Below are 18,339 nucleotides of genomic sequence, written 5' to 3'. Positions count from 1 at the left end.
GCTCAGTTCCAAATCTTTCTTGCTTATCATAACTTTCAGCTTATCCACGACAAACTTTAAAAAAAAATTTCTTAGAGAGAGTTGTGTTAAGCTTGTTTCGCTTAACCCAATAATTATACAACTCCTCATAAAATTTTTGGACACTTTTCGGATTAATGTCATCAAATACCTGTTTTTCTTGATCATTAGAACTATCAAGATTAGATGCATCAAAACATACTATTTTTTGACATGTGTTGCGCCCAGGTGTTGCAACACCGGAGGCAATACCAAGGGAATTTACCTGAAAATTCTTCTTACCATCCAGCAAAGAAGTTAGTGAGGTATGATCTCCTTCTTCAACCTTTTTCCATTATTCCTCAGAATAATCACTCAAGGAGGTATTAATACATTTGCGAAGCCGGTTATCACATTCATTCGCATAGTGTCCGTAGCCTTGACCCTCCCTGCATTACACATTATCAAGATTTTTAGTAGCCTCATACCTTTGTCGAAATCCTTGAGTAGGAAAAAATTTCTGGGATTTTTCTGGAGCAGGAAGACTTAAGAATTTCGAGGGTTGTCCTCCATTTATCCTTTATTCTTTTCTCTCATCACCTTGACATAGTCACCAAACATTTTTGGTGATTAGAGAGATTGAGTCGTCTCCTAGATCATATTCATTCACTTCATGCGTCAAATGTAGAAAATATTTGTAAGAATCATTAGATACTTGAAAGGTTATGGTCTTACCTTTGTCTTGGTTATGTTCTTTCATATTCATCTCATATGTGCGGAGAGAGCATATTAATTCATCCAACCCCATTGTGGATATATCCTTGGATTCATCTAGCGCAAAATTTTTTTTTGTTGAATCTCTTTGAGATAGATCTAATAATTTTGCTAACAAGCCTTTCATTCTCAATTGGCTCTCCAAGAACAAAAACTTCATTGGCTATGACCTTCAACCGACCATTGTATTCCATGATGGTTTTATTTTCCTCTATTCTTAACTTGTCGATTTTGATGTCAATAATAGAATCATTGTTGTCTTCATGCTCTTGGATCCTTCACAATGAATTTGAAGTTTCTCCCAAGCATCCTTAGCAGAAAAAAAGTACCAATTAGGTTAACATATTCATATCAACAGAATTAAAAATAACATTAATATCTTTGTTATTATAGTTTGAAGACTGGATTTTGTCAGTTGTTCATTCATCCTTTGGTTCGGTTACGCTTTCACCATCCTCATCTTCCTTCATGGGTGGCGACCAACCATCTGCAACACATAACCAAGCTTTGCGTCAATATATTTGATGTATATATGCATCTTCAACCTCAGAGCCGGCCCTGGGGGAGGGCTACCAGGGCCCTTGCCCAGGGCCCATGTGGGGATCTCGGGTGCTAATCTAATCTTATAGGGTGATTAATAATTAAAAATATTTAATCTGCAATACCGGACATTTGGCGATGCAAAATTTTACATTTGGCGATGCAAAAACGCGTCGCAAAAAGATCGATAATTTTTTTTTACTTGGCACGCCCAAGGCTCGGGCCAAGGCACCCAAAATGCCTTAGTTAGATGCGGGCGCGCCTTCTGGGCTGAGCGGGCGCGCCTAGGCCTCGGATTCCACTCCTATACAGCTGAAAAATGAAGGTTTTGCCCCTGTTTTGATTCTCAAACATCATCTAACTTTTCAAAAATGATACATGCTTCAAAATCTAAGCAAAATCATGCATAACCATGAGCTAACCAAGCAACAAAACATGGAACATGATATACAATCCACAAGATCTTACGTACTCTTGTTCTTGACAAACATACATATTTATATGTTCAAAAGTTCTAAGTACTAGACAAACTCAAGTTCAAGATATAATGGTTGACATCAACTCTACTTCTTATACCCGAAATCACCACATGCTAATCTTGCTATCTCGAGCTATCCACGACCTCTCTGTCCAGCTCCTGCCCCACCTATTGCCATGCATACATACAAAACACAGCAATAGCCGGATAAATCCGGTGAGAAATACAATTCCCAGTATAAACAACATAACAAACGAGATAATAAACATGAATGCAATGCATGTTCCAAAAGTAGGCTATCAAGTCTGATAACAATAGAATTTTGGTTCTTGGGATCCTGGGGAATAAAATCTTAACCAATCACCAACTCACCAATCGAGGATGTCAAGTATCTCATTTTCGCTGACTTTGGTGCAACTATAGTGAGTCATCTAGCTCTGGAAGTAAATCTACATTTCGTGCCACTCAACTATAGCCCTCCAAACGTCATATGCACTCTAGGCCTTTCAGCCCTCTGTGCTTTTCAGGCTAAAGTTCAAGATGAATGCAACATAATCTGTATGCATTAAAGATTGTAAAACATCTTGAACATTTAATCAAATAAGCAAGCAAAACAACAAAATCATCTAATCACATAAAGCACATAATCAAACAAGTATGTGATTGACAAGGGACAAACAATACAAGGACAAATATCGAACCACATTCTTATAATATTTTTTAAAAAAACAACAAAAATTTTGATACGATTATTCCGATTTTGATACAATTATTAAAATTAATAATATAAATACATTTTAAAATATAATATGTTTTTTTACATGATTTCTTATTACAAACTTTAAAAATAAAATTTAAATAACTTACAAAAACAAAAATCAACTCAAAATTACATAAAGAACAATCAACTAATCAATTATAAATTACATAAACAACAAGAAAGATTAAATAAACAACAATCAACAAAAAAATATTCAAAATAATTACTCATTCACTAAATATCATCTCATAATATATATAATATAAATAAAATTATTAATTTTTCAATTTCGATTTTTTCGGTTGGTTCGATTTTGAAATAAATAATTCAAAATCGAACCAAATAAACTTCGGTTTTAATAGTTATATCCGAATTAAACCAATGTTTTTAAATAGAATTTAGTTGGTAAATTTCTTCTAACACTATACTTTTGAACTAAAAAATTGAAATAAAATAGAGTTATTTTAATTTATATATACATTAAATATAAAAAAATCAATTTCATTATTTATATTTATATACATGAAACAATGAGTTATTATTTTAAAAATTATTATAATATAATAAACTTTAGTAAAATATAAACCTAAAATAAAATAACAAAAAAGAAAAAAAAATATTGACCCGGCCCAACCCATTTAATTAAAACAAATGGCCTAACCTAATTTCTCGTCTCCAACCTTTCCTCTACTTATAAGCACATACACAGAAGCCGCACAAAGCTCATACAAAGAAGCCGCCTTTCGGAAAAACCTATCCGTTCCTTGAAGAAAACGCCGCCCCAAAGCATCCACACGTCAAGGTAAATCTCGTTCCGGTTCCGTTCCGTTCCTATCTACTACAATTTTACCCAGATTTTTTTTTCTCTCCTACAATACAATTCATTATTATTGATTAATTTCTACCTTTTATTTTATTAAATTAAATTAAATTTCACATTTCTGCAAGCCTAATACGTCAATATGATTCTTTTTTATTTACTAATAAAATTGAATTTAAACTAAATATTCAGTTTTTAACGGGAAATTAAATAAAATTAGAAACAAATCCAATTGGATTATATTTTTTGATTTGTTCGATCCAATCGCTTGTCAAAAAATTCCCCAATAGTTAGGTTTTCGATCGATGGGGCGAATGCTCTGTCTTTGTGTGTAAGTTTTTCGAAAGTTTCAAGTTTTTTGAGTTTGCGATCAATTAGTTTATGGTTGTGGCGTTGACGTTAGTTGATGTTTTCTTGATGCATTGATTGGTGTCTTGGCGGTGATTTGGTCCATGTTATTGCTTTTGATTTTGGGTTTTTTGATGTTGTGTTTGATTGCAGATTCCCCAACAGAACAAAGGACTTCCTTCCTCGTTTGCGATGGCTGCTGCTGCTGTTCTCTTCCTGTTAAGAGAGGGAGAGAGATTGGCTGCTGAAAGGCTTCAACAAAAGAACGAGGTTGAGGAGACTACAAATGAGACAGTCTCGATGAGACAAGATATTAATGATAAAAAGCTGCAAGTTGGTTTTGAATATATGTTTAAATCATTTTTTTATTTTATTTTATTTTATTTTAATAGATTATGTTTTATTTTATATTATGGAGCAGCAAACGAAGAAAAATTTTTTGACTTGGGTCTTTGGTATCTTCAGAGGAGGAGATTGAATATGCTATACAATTTTGTGGCTTTATGTCATCTGTCATCCTTTTTTGAGAGTTGCAAGATGTATAAGTATGATATATAATGGTTAATAGCGTTTTCGTTTGGAATTTGATGATACAATTTTATTTCATTCTAAATATTATAATTGACGATTTAAGCATTTAGTCATTTTTTTTATTTATTTTAATAATTATAATTGTAATAATGAGTTTTGAATTGGTTTGAGTATTTTACTACGATTATAGCAAAACAATTATATTTATGAATATATAGAAAAAAAAATAATGTAAAATAAATATCAAAATAATAATAAAATTTTATTTTTGTCTTTAAAAAAATTGTTAAAATAACATCGTTTAATGTTTAGGTTTACTTATTTACAAATATGAAATATCGGTCAAACAGACTTTGTAAATAAAATTCAATCTTTTCATATTTATTTTTCATAAATTATTTAAATAAAATTATAATGCTTTAAAATTTATATATAAAAATTATATTCAATTTTTTACTAGACCAAAACGTATTATTTCTTATTCTAATTTAAAACAAATTGAACTGTATTAAAAAATTTTATTTCAGGTTGTATGTGAATTAAAAAATTTGTTTAAAAATAATTTTTTTTATTACTTAAAATAAAAATAGACTATTAAAAAAACTGATATTTATTTTTTTAAAAAATGATTATTTGGTTCAACTTATATTCTATAGAAACACTAGAAAGAAAATTGAGTTAACATGTTTTAGTCATTTCTATGATTATGTGATATTTTCGGATGTATAATAATTTGGAATATGAATTAAAGTTCAAATACAAATTTGAAATTGAAATTAAACTTAAATTAAAATTGAATTATATTGTCTATAAATTATGACATAAAAATGATATATTTAAAAAATAATTACAAAATATCTAATAAATAATTAAATTAGTGTTTACAGAATTTTATAATTTAATAAATAAGTAAATATTCTCAAAAAAATTTAAAATAATTATTTAAAATATGATTAATTTCATTTTAGTTAATTATATATATGTGTGTATGAAAAGTTTTATTAATGGTGTATAAATGATAATTTTCGGTTCAAATTTTTTATATTTGATTGGATATTTCAAATTTTAAAATTTTATGAATGTTTCAATATTTTCGGTTATAAATTTCTATTGCAATGAATTATGATAATCTTTTGTTCAAAATTTAAAAATTTATAGTATACTTTGATACCGTTTGGTATCATGGATGAGATGTACATAATACAAATTTGGAATATGAATTTAAGTTCAAATACAATTTTTAAATTGAAATTAAACTTAAATTATAATTGAGTTGTATTGTCTATAAATTATGACATAATAATGATTAATTTTATTTATTCACATTTAGAGGTGAAAAAATACCTAATTTGGGTATACTGAGATTATCGTATCGAAAAATACAAATTTCGATCAACCGAAGATTTTGATACGGTATGGTAACGCAACGATAGTTCATTTTTCAGTATGATATCGATATGAAATTCGAAAAATTCGGTATATATCGGAATTATAAAATAATATATAAAAAATTTAAAATATATAATATTTTTAAACAATAAATTTTAACATGTTGTCCACGGGGTTACAACACCAGAAACAACATTCCGTGAAAAATAATAATATAAAAATAATAAGTAAAATAAATAACACCAGAAATAACAAGTACTGGAGGAGTAATAGAAGTATTGCTTCCTTCTTTCACAAAAACAGTTGGTTTAGAAGACTTTCTAGTTTCAAACATACTATGTTTAAAACCAAGTCCAGGCTTGCCGTCGTTTCCCATAATCAACATAGATTCAAGCTTCGTTTTGCTCGAATTGAACCTAGCTAGTGTCATGTTGCTTTTTCAAGCTCCCCTTTGGCCATGCTCAGTTCCAGATCTTTCTTGCTCATCATAACTTCCAGCTTAGCCACGACAGATTTTAATAAGAATTTTTCTTAAAGAGAGTTGTGTTAAGCTTGTTTCGCTTAACCCAATAATTATACAACTCATCATAAAATTTTTGGACACTTTTCGGATTAATGTCCTCAAATACCTGTTTTTCTTGATCATTAGAACTATCAAGATTAGATGCAGCAAAACATCTGTTTTTTTGGCATGTGTTGCGCCCAGGTGTTGCAACACCGAAGGCAATACCAAGGGAATTTACCTGAAAATTCTTCTTACCATCCTGCAAAGAAGTCAGTGAGGTATGATCTTCTTCTTCAACCTTTTTCCATTCTTCCTTAGAATCATCACTCAAGGAGATATTAATACATTTGCGAAGCCGATTATCACATTCATTCGCATAGTGTTCGTAGCCTTGACACTCCCTGCATTACACATTATCAAGATTTTTAGCAGCCTCATACCTTTGTCGAAATCCTTGAGTAGGAAAAAATTTCTGGGATTTTTCTGGAGCAGGAAGACTTAAGAATTTCGAGGGTTATCCTCCATTTATCCTTTATTATTTTCTCTCATCACCTTGAGATAGTCACCAAACGTTTTCGGTGATTAGAGATATTGAGTCGTCTCCTAGATCATATTCATTCACTTCCTGCGTCAAATGTAGAAAATATTTGTAAAAATCATTAGATACTTGAAAGGTTATACTCTTACCTTTGTCTTGGTTATGTATCCATCTCATATGTGCGGAGAGAGCATATTAATTCATCCAACCTCATTGTGGATATATCCTTGGATTCATCTAGCGCAATTTTTTTTTTTTTGTTGAATCTCTGTGAGATAGATCTAAGAACTTTGCTAACAAGCCTTTCATTCTTAATTGGCTCTCCAAGAACAAAAGCTTCATTGGTTATGACCTTCAACCGACCATTGTATTCCATGATGGTTTCATTTTCCTCCATTCTTAGCTTGTCGATTTTGATGTCAATAATAGAATCATTGTTGTCTTCACGCTCTTGGATCCTTCACAATGAATTTGAAGTTTCTCCCAAGCATCCTTAGCAGAAACAAAAGTACCAATTAGATTAACATATTCATATCAACAGAATTAAAAATAACATTAATATCTTTGTTATTATAGTTTGAAGACTGGATTTCGTCAGTTGTCCATTCAGCCTCTGGTTTGGTTACGCTTTCACCATCCTCATCTTCCTTCATGGGTGGTGACCAACCATCTGTAGCACATAACCAAGCTTTGCGTCAATAGACGAAGTTTGTGTTATTAGATCTTAAACAAGTGAATTTCGAATTCTTCATATTACAGGCATCCAACGGTCCAACCACTCCCATCGAATCCAAGTTTTATTGTTCTTTGGTCATTGCTAAGTTGTTTTTTTTTTAATTTTACTGTTGTTTTTTTTCCTTGATTGTCATTTTTTTTGTTATAATTAGCTGAGCATTATTTTATCAGAATGAAACAACTATCTTGACATCAAAAAAGACAAAAAAAAAAAAAAGAAGAAGAAGAAGAAGAAATAGCCGAAATCCTAAGAGGTTCACTAAATAAATACTTTAGGAAAGAACAACATGACACAAATAAAAGTTTGTTGAATATTTTAACTAATGAATCGGTTTCAAATGAAGATTTTGTTGAAAAAAAATTGATGAGAATGAGTCACTTTAAATGAGTTACTTCGATGTTTTTTTGTAGGTACATATATTTTATGATCGATGATGTAAAAGTTTTTTCGAAAGAGCGGTGCTCGGGGTGAAAGGTAGATATAATGGCATAATTCATGGTTTCGTCCAGGCCTTTGGACAACAAGGACCAGCTCTGTTCAACCTTCAAGGGCTTTAGTTAATTCAATCAAAAATTGGTGGACGAATTGCAACGTTGCTGTATGGTGTGTCCATGAAAAACCTGCAGAAGTAACCCAGAACTCACTTAGTAATGTCAAGATTTTATCTCTGATGCCACTTGTAAGGTATAATTGCACAGTTTGTCATGTAGAGTTTCCGGAATAATGTCCTCAAATACATGTTTTTCTTGATCACTAGAACTATCAAGATTAGATGCAGCAAAACATTTTTATTTTTTTTTTCTGCGGCCTCCTTAAAACGGGAAGGATATGCGAAGGTGTTTCAAGGATTATAAACAATTTGTTGCCAATGATTCAATGTCTCCTTTGGAGGAGAACAGTTTCGAGGTCGGAACGGTTGACTGGGGTTACCGAGAGCTTTTTATGCAGGCTGCTAAAAATGAGAGGATATGTAAGGCCCGAAAATATTAAATTATTAATTATGGGATTTGAGAATTTAATTCCATATTATGGGCTAATATTGATTTGAGAAGTTATGGAAATGATAGATTAAATTTCCGAACCGAAAATATTTAATTTGAGAATTTACGGATTTTGAGAATTAAATTCCGAGAATTCTTAAATTAAAAGAATAAATATTCGATTTGAATATTTATGGGATTTAAGATTAAATTCCATGTTTCGGGAATTAAAGAAGATTAATTTTGGAGATGAAACCCGATCAGGGACTGATTTGCAAATATCGAAGTTGCAAGGGCTAAAGTGCAAAAGGTCAAGATTATTTAATTAATCCGAATTTATTAATTTTAATCCAATTATATTTAATTTGAGAATATTTAGAGTTTTGATTTTAATTCTAATATTCTTAAATTATTTTGGATTGAAATTGAATTAAAAAGAAGGCCGAGAACTGAATTGCAATTCTTGAAGACTTGAGGGACTAAATTGCAATTTATGCAATACATATCTGATTTTAATCAGATTATCAGCATGTACACGTGCTTATGTGTTAAGAAATTCAGAAATGAGAACAGAGGAGCCGAAGTTGTTCCCTGTGCCTTTGAATTTCGATTTTCAAACGTCGATAACGTTTGATCCGATCGTCCGATTTTGATTCCAAAAAGTGTTCTGGAATCCTTGCAACGAGGCCTTCGATTTTATGTAAGTATTTTATTATCTTGGCATGTTTTGAAGATCGATATATGGAAGAGATCAGATTATGAATTTATGTTTGTGTTTTTGAGTTCGTATGCCGTTCGATATCAAAGCCGGATTGAAAATGAATTAAGGAACGAACTTGACATGATTCCAGCATGTTTTTGACTTGTTAGCAAAATATTATAGCTACTGATATGAGGAGTATAAATGATATGAAGTGATTAGAAGTTGATAAGAGGTTAATAATGAATTCGATACCGAGTCGGTTTTCGATTTTCAATCGCTACGCCGCCGGTTGATGTTTTGACATCGTTTTGATAGCCTATAGCTGAGTTGAGATAGTTGTTTAGATGTTATGAATGTTATGGCATTTTTATTTCTCGATTTCAGTTGAGTTTCGAAGGCTAACGATTCACGACTCCGAGTTGTACCGAATAAGAAGAAGTTAAAGTTTGAAATGATGTTGATTGAATCTATATTGATGATTTTGATTCAATTCTGAAATGATTGAATAGAATGAGGTTTGATATGCATGTTTTGATGATATGTTTCAGAGTTTAATAGGAGACTATTGACTCAAGAACCTCAACTTGAAACCGAAGAAGAAGTGATCAAGATTGAAGTGAATTTGATTAAAGATTGATTTATGTTTGAATGATCAGATTCTTGTAGGAGTTGATGTACTTCCTATCCAGATGTGGAACATGACAAACTCGAGAATGAAAGGTATAAGATGACATCGAGAGTCAGAGATTCGATACTCGAGAATGATGATTCTTGAGTTATCCCAAACAAATCACATACTTGTTTAAGTACTTGTTCTTGAGGTAGAACTTATGTTATTGTTGATCCATCACAGGTAGTGGATCTTTATTGCTTTTGATAAGATTGTATATTGAATTGATTCTATGCCAAGGTTGCGGTTAACCTTATTTTCTAGCCCGGAATGGCTACGATAGATGGATATCCATGTCAAGATCGGTTACGAATCTTGATGACAATGAAGTGATAAGAATCAATTCTTGAGATAAGCGCGCTATATAAATTGAAGTCTTGATTTGAAGTTTGAGTCGATATATGCGTTATTTTAACTCTATTCTTGAATTGACATGTTTAGAGTTGATATGAATTTTATTTAACGCATTTATATGTCGATTATACTGAGAATGATTTCTCACCGGAGTTTATCCGGCTGTTGTCTTGTTTTGTATGTGTGCATGACAACAGAGAAGGCAGAAGCTGATCAACGATGTTATTGACAGCTGGGAGAGAGTCTAGCACGTGAGGACTCGGGTTGTAGATGAAGTCTTGAGATCTAGAAGCATCAAACCTTAGAACTTGTTGGTTTTGAAATGCATGTATGAACTTGAGATAGTTTATGTCGTTTATCATTATTTAGAGACTTATTCGATGTAACAAATGCATGTATAGATGCTTGAGATCTTGTTTATGTTTATATGCATGATTTGGATCTTATATATCATGTTTTAAACTTGAGTTTGATGGATTGAAAGGATCAAGTTGTTGACAAAATATCAGAGCAGATTTTTTGCCCAGGATTCGCCCGAGCGGCAGAAAACTACAGCCCGGGCGCACCCCGAGGCTCAGCCTACTGTTTTTGAAAAAACAAGGGCGCCCGGGCGCAACCCCCCCTTGAAAAAAAAAATTTGTTTGATCCTTATTCTTTTTTTATTAGATTAATGATGCTTATTCATTAATTGCCCCTTAAGATTTGAGATTAGCAACCCGAGGTCCCCATAATAGGTGGTGTCAGAGCGTAGGTTCTGGACTGATATAGAAGCTGAGCGGGGTAGAGTGAGTTACATGCATTTATAGTATTGCATGCTTATGCAGTATTTGATTCGATGATTTAATAAATTGCATGTGCTCTTGATCTACTTTTGAAATTGAATTGATTAATTTACTGATTTTTAAATTTTCGAATTCTTATCGATGTTATTATAAGAATTTCCTCGGGTGATGTAAGCACCCAGAATTGAAGAGAACAGTGTTCTTTGGGTGACGTAAGCACCTTAGACTGATAGAATTGTATGGCCAGACTGAACAGAATGGTATGGTCAGATTGAACAGAACTGTATTATTGCTCAGCTGAATGAAGTATCTCTGATTGAACGGAACAGAATATCAGCGAATGAATAGATGTATTGCATGTAGAAGTTGTTCTGAAGAACTGATCAGTTGTTCAGATATCTGGAAGATACCGATGAATGATGTATCAGATTGACTGTCTACCATCTTCTAGACCTAGCAACCAACTGATAGATTTTGACGAAGAAATTATGACAAAATAAAGGTATATTTATTTGTTGGTAAGTGCTTAGAACAGAGTTTTATTAATGTTTCTTTGCCACAACAGATAGAAATGATGAGAAGGAAAAAATATACCTTTTAGAAGTTGAATATTTTGAGTAGTGAAGAATGTCTTATTAGATTTTCAAGCCTATTATAATTCTTTGAATTGGAGATGATGAAAAGCTCAAGACTGAGTTGTTTATTTAATTATGGCTTGAATTCGAAAATATGTCTGAATAAATGTTGACGACTGAAACATGTTATGAAAGACATAGTCTTGTTTAATAGAACTGAAGCTGAATGATGAAGCAAAAGGACTGAAATTGTAAAGTTGCGACGGTGTGTGAGAGAAACACATATTAGCTACAATTTCTATAGCAGAAGTATACAGAGAATCAGAATGAAATTGCACCTGAGAATTAAATTTCAGGTAACAGATTTATTTTGTTTTGACCTGTCTATTATTGGTGAAATAGATTCATGATAGCTGAAAGCTTATTATATGATCACCTCTGTATCAGAAAAGAGACTGTGTGAATTGAACTGAAGAATGGAACTATTGCTCTGATGAACTGAAACTGAAGATGATTTAGTTCGTATTGAAATATCTGTTTATATTGCATGATAGATGATGATGCAATAATTGAATACAGATGAGTAGAAGAATTGATGATAAGAAGAGATTAAATTAGATCAGTAAGAACATAATGTGTAATTGAATATGATGATATAGAATCTCGAATTAAGATTCTGTGATTTCGGTTTACTATAGGATGTTTGATTACAGAAATATGCCGAAATCAGTATATTCGATGCATTAGATATGTTCATGATCTAAACCATAATTGAAAGATATGCCGATGAGTAGAGATGACATATATATTTCAGTAAGATTCTTGACTTTAGTTTAAGTTGTGACCTGGAATTTATCAGAGAATTGATGAGTTTGTGAATTGACTACTGCTTTTGAGGTTTACAAAATAGATGATGATATGAAAATCAGTTACAGATGAGTCTTTTATTTGATTTTACTGAAGTTATTACATCATAAAATCATGATTTTTTAAATTCTTGATATTGATTTTGAGGTTTTGGTACCGACCTCAATCGATTTTGATTGACTCTTATTTTTTGATAGAGTCTGATTTGATCTACTTGCCTTGAGTTGAGATGCTAGTGAGTTGTTTTCACTTAGCATATTGTCATTCATATTATTGTTCTGTGGATGAACTTGACTTAAGTGAGTTTTCCTGATTATGAATTTCAAGAGTTACTGATTGGTTGATGTATACATTCAGTATATTATAATATTTTTGACTCGTAACTGATAGAATTTTCGATTGAGATTTGGGAAATAGAACGAAGAGAAGAGATGAATGCGTGATTGATTGATCTTTTGAATTTATGTGCTTGAAGTATCGAGATAGATACTAAAACAGTCAGAATTGCTGTAATCCAAATTAAGTGAGAATTGATTTGGAAGGATTAAAGCACATTAAGATAAGATCAAGTTATTAGAATTTAATTGAGAAATAGAAATGAAGAACGAAACAGGCATTCGATCAATTGATTTTAGATTTTGTGTATTCTGGTTTGAATATTCAGATGAATATATGACCAATCAGAATGATTTTTGATTGAAAGCAATCCAGAACTGTTTAGAAGATGAAAGAAACACAGAAAGTAAACTGAAGCGATGAGAATTCAGTTTAGATTGTCATATAGAGATATGAATTGAAGCCTCAGATCAGAATGCATGAATTCTATTATGATTGATTATCTGATTGTGATTGATATGTCCGAAAAGAAATATCAGATTTTGAAGATAATGCACAACAATGAATTTAAAAGTAATTCAATACTTGTTTTATCAGAAGATAAAACAAATAGAGGTAATAGAATTAGTACGTTTTCGAAGTTACACGTACAGAGAGTTTCTGATGAAGTTGAAAATCATTGACTAGATTAGTTCGGTGACAGTTTAGAAATTCCAGAATTGGTATGAGATCATGATTTGAAAGAATATTTTGTGAAACTACCAAGATGAAACAGTTTATATGAAGTAAACATGTGGTAGTTATGAACAGATTGATTGAAATTACTGGATACGATAATTTGTCTGTATGGTCAAATCACTGAATTGTGATTAGATTCGTTGCAAGACGAACAGTAAGCCAAGAAATAATATTTCATATTGAAACATTGAGTTTACTATTACATTGTAATACAGATGATGCGAAGATTTTGAGTACTTTTTGAGGTAAAGGTACAACATGTTATCCTTGAATTGGAAGAATAATCAGAGAAGATGAATTGAATTTTGAGAATGAATTTTATCTGACATGATACTGATTATCAACAGCTCTGAATACTTTGAAATCTGTGAATACAGCATAAAATCTGATTAATAGATAGTCCGAATAGACTAATCAGATTTGTAGAATACACTGTATGAGATGTGAATAACAGCTATGTATTCAGATCTGTGAAGAAGATAGAGATATGATGAAATTACAAGAATGATTAAAATCTATTTTCAGGATTAAGACTTTAGATTTATTCGACAGATGTGGCATCGATTGATTGATTGATGTTCTGAAAGTTGGTTATATGTGATTACATTATACCATTGTTCGATTGATGGATTATCTGACTTGATTTTCCAGATTTTGAGACTATTCTCAAAACTTTAATACCTGATTTGGTATTATTTGTCTTGATGTGTTTCCACTTGATGATTACAATTCCTGTGATAGCTATTGAGACGATTTTGAGATAATGTTATGATGATATGATGAAAGAAAATCCGATTTCTTTGTGTTGAAATGCTACTATTGAAGTATATAATATCAGATCAACCATGATTTGTCGATATCAGATCAGATTTGATTTGATAAACACAAGGATGATGAATATAAATCTGTACGGAATGAAAACAGAGAAGAAGAAACAGAATTAGTATTGAATGATAGATATAACTTTTGAAGCTGAAACTGAATAGTTAAGCAGAAAAGTATTCTTGAAACATCATTCAATTCAGAAGTGAAACAGAGCAGAGTTGTTTTACAGATTTAGAATATGAATGAGAATACTGATTTTGAAGCGATGAACAGAATAACAGTGTAGATTTGATATATGTTCTATGCATAGCATGGAATAATATAGAGAAAGAAACAAGTTGACACTGGAACTGAATTTCACTGACTGAGATGTCAGATGGAATTGATGATTTGATTGAACGATTTAATCTTTTCAGCTTGATATGATGGATCTAATTTATTTCACGTATCTATGTGAAAGAAGTATCAATCGATTCTTCCTACGTGCGTTAGTCCGGTGAGATAGATATTGAAAAGATTCTGAGTAAGTCGATTATTCGACAGATCCTTGATTGAGGAAAGAAACCACTCAGAAAGAATTCTTATCGGTTAATTAAAGTACACGAAAATAGAAACAGATTCTTAGAAATAATCTGATAAGAGATGAAGAGATGAGATACGAAGATCAGAATTGAATGATTGAAGTAAGAATAACTTCAGATAATCATTCAGTCTATCAGACTTGATATTTGGATTGACTACGATTTCGAGGACGAAATCATTTTTTAGAGGGGAGGAATTGTAAGACGCGAAAATATTAAATTATTAATTATGGGATTTGAGAATTTAATTCCATATTATGGGCTAATATTGATTTGAGAAGTTATGGAAATGATAGATTAAATTTCCGAACCGAAAATATTTAATTTGAGAATTTACGGATTTTAAGAATTAAATTCCGAGAATTCTTAAATTAAAAGAATAAATATTCGATTTGAATATTTATGGGATTTAAGATTAAATTCCATGTTTCGGGAATTAAAGAAGATTAATTTTGGAGATGAAACCCGATCAGGGACTGATTTGCAAATATCGAAGTTGCAAGGGCTAAAGTGCAAAAGGCCAAGATTATTTAATTAATCCGAATTTATTTAATTTTAATCCGAGTATATTTAATTTGAGAATATTTAGAGTTTTGATTTTAATTCTAATATTCTTAAATTATTTTGGATTGAAATTGAATTAAAAAGAAGGCCGAGGACTGAATTGCAATTACTGAAGACTTGAGGGACTAAATTGCAATTTATGCAATACATATCTGATTTTAATCAGATTATCAGCATGTACACGTGCTTATGTGTTAAGAAATTCAGAAATGAGAACAGAGGAGCCGAAGTTGTTCCCTTTGCCTTTGAATTTTGATTTTCAAACGTCGATAACTTTTGATCCGATCGTCCGATTTCGATTCCGAAAAGTGTTCTGCAATTCTTGCAACGAGGCCTTCGATTTGATGTAAGTATTTTATTATCTCGGCATGTTTTGAAGATTGATATATGGCAGAGATCAGATTATGAATTTATGTTTGTGTTTTTGAGTTCGTATGCCGTTCGATATCGAAGCCGGATTGAAATGAATTAAGGAACGAACTTGTCATGATTCCAGCATGTTTTTGACTTGTTAGAAAAAGATTATAACTGCTGATATGAGGAGTATAAATGATATTAAGTGATTAGAAGTTGATAAGAGGTTAATAATGAATTCGATACCGAGTCGGTTTCCGATTTTCAATCGCTACGCTGCCGGTTGATGTTTTGAAATCGTTTTGATAGCGTATAACTGAGTTGAGATAGTTTTTTAGATGTTATGAATGTTATGGCATTTTTATTTCTCGATTTCAGTTGAGGCTAACGATTCACGACTCCGAGTTGTACCGAATAAGAAGAAGTTGAAGTTTGAAATGATGTTGATTGAATCTATATTGATGATTTTGATTCAATTCTGAAATGATTGAATAGAATGAGGTTTGATATGCATGTTTTGATGATATGTTTCAGAGTTTAATAGGAGACTATTGACTCAAGAACCTCAACTTGAAACCGAAGAAGAAGTGATCAAGATTGAAGTGAATTTGATTAAAGATTGATTTATGTTTGAATGATCAGATTCTTGTAGGAGTTGATGTACTTCCTATCCAGATGTGGAACATGACAAACTCGAGAATGAAAGGTATAAGATGACATCGAGAGTCAGGGATTCGATACTCGAGAATGATGATTCTTGAGTTATCCCGAACAAATCACATACTTGTTTAAGTACTTGTTCTTGAGGTAGAACTTATGTTATTGTTGATCCATCACAGGTAGTGGATCTTTATTGCTTTTGATATGATTGTATATTGAATTGATTCTATGCCAAGGTTGCGGTTAACCTTATTTTCTAGCCCGGAATGGCTACGATAGATGGATATCCATGTCAAGATCGGTTACGAATCTTGATGGCAATGAAGTGATAAGAATCAATTCTTGAGATAAGCGCGCTATATAAATTGAAGTCTTGATTTGAAGTTTGAGTCGATATATGCGTTATTTTAACTCTATTCTTGAATTGACATGTTTAGAGTTGATATGAATTTTATTTAACGCATTTATATGTCGATTATACTGAGAATGATTTTTCATCGGAGTTTATCCGGTTGTTGTCTTGTTTTGTTTGTGTGCATGACAACAGAGAGGGCATGAGCTGATTAGCGATGTTATTGACAGCTGGGAGAGAGTCTAGCACGTGAGGACTCGGGTTGTAGATGAAGTCTTGAGATCTAGAAGCATCAAACCTTAGAACTTTTTGGTTTTGAAATGCTATGAACTTGAGATAGTTTATGTCGTTTATCGTTATTTAGAGACTTATTTGATGTAACAAATGCATGTATAGATGCTTGAGATCTTGTTTATGTTTATATGCATGATTTGGATCTTATATATCATGTTTTAAACTTGAGTTTGATGGATTGAAATGATCAAGTTGTTGACAAAAGATCAGAGCAAAATTTCTGCCCAGGATTCGCCCGAGCGGCAGAAAACTACAGCCCGGGCGCACCCCGGGGCTCAGCCCACTGTTTTGGAAAAAACAGGGGCGCCCGGGCGCAACCCCCCCTTGAAAAAAATAAAAAATTTGTTTGATCCTTATTCTTTTCTTATTAGATTAATGATGCTTATTCATTAATTGCCCCTTAAGATTTGAGATTAGCAACCCGAGGTCCCCACAGGATATGCTAAGGTTTTACAAGGATTTGAAACAATCTATTTCCATTGGGGTAATTCGATGTCTCCTTTGGAGGAGGACGAGGAGGAGTTCTTGGAGAAGAAAAAGAATTTACTGGAACTTGAGCAGCAATTTTTCTTATATATATATATAATCTATGTTAATTGGCTAAATCTTTTTATTGTCATGATATTTATTTAGCATGAATATATCGGCATAAAAACACCATATTTACAGAATTATTATTGTTTTTCCTCCAATTTTCTTTAAGAAACACACGACAACACAAATGGAAGAAAAACTAACCTTAGTTTGTGATAACTGCATCTCAATAGGCAACTGGAAGAGTTGTCTGATTCCGGAACATGGTCCGCAGTGGGCGACGGTTGTAACGGATGAAAGACGGGACGTTACAGAACCATTAATCAAAACCAACGAGAACAAAGGTTTAGACGAAGAAAATACCGATTTCATAGGAATTATTCAATCGAATTGAACACGTCTAAATTGTAGGTTTTTTGTTGATCTTCATCGGCAAGCACAGTTTTTCTTTTAATATGGATCTGCACAAATTTTGACCGATGAAAGAAGCCTTAGAAAACCAATAATCAAAATCTTCAACAAAGATTTAGAGGACCGAAGAGTACCGATTTCATTGGAAAACCTTGATTGAATGGAGCCGTAGTGAGCAGAAGCGTGAGAAATGGGGAGAGGAAGCGTACGCTCAAGAAACCTTCAATAACGTCGTGGTAGCGAGAAAGATCGTGTGTGAAACGTGATGGGAAAAAAAAAAATAATTCCATAAAAATTAAAAATTAAAAGCCAACGTGAATGAGGGGTAAAAATGGGAGAAAAG

At 32.0% G+C, this 18,339-nt stretch overlaps 2 long non-coding RNA genes across 3 annotated transcripts; one reads left to right on the top strand and one right to left on the bottom strand.

Moving 5' to 3' along the window:
- Positions 1–1,071: 1,071 nt before the first annotated feature.
- Positions 1,072–18,248, bottom strand: LOC140875666 (uncharacterized). 2 transcript variants are annotated; one of them, XR_012148558.1, is made up of 3 exons: positions 17,790–18,248; positions 7,959–8,036; positions 1,072–1,316 (listed from the first exon to the last, which is right to left on the bottom strand). It is a non-coding gene; the product is annotated as an uncharacterized lncRNA (long non-coding RNA). The 2 variants fall into 2 exon arrangements; XR_012148557.1 differs by lacking the exons at positions 1,072–1,316; positions 7,959–8,036 and adding exons at positions 5,753–6,543; positions 6,830–7,350.
- LOC140876257 (uncharacterized) lies at positions 3,223–4,226 on the top strand. Its single transcript, XR_012148721.1, has 2 exons — positions 3,223–3,351; positions 3,871–4,226. It is a non-coding gene; the product is annotated as an uncharacterized lncRNA (long non-coding RNA).
- Positions 18,249–18,339: the final 91 nt, after the last annotated feature.

The sequence above is a fragment of the Henckelia pumila genome, chromosome 1 (genome assembly GCF_033568475.1).
Source record: "Henckelia pumila isolate YLH828 chromosome 1, ASM3356847v2, whole genome shotgun sequence".
Taxonomy (NCBI): Eukaryota; Viridiplantae; Streptophyta; class Magnoliopsida; order Lamiales; family Gesneriaceae; genus Henckelia; species Henckelia pumila.
Note: the sequence above shows the minus strand (reverse complement) of the source record. Positions and strands in the feature narration are given on the sequence as shown.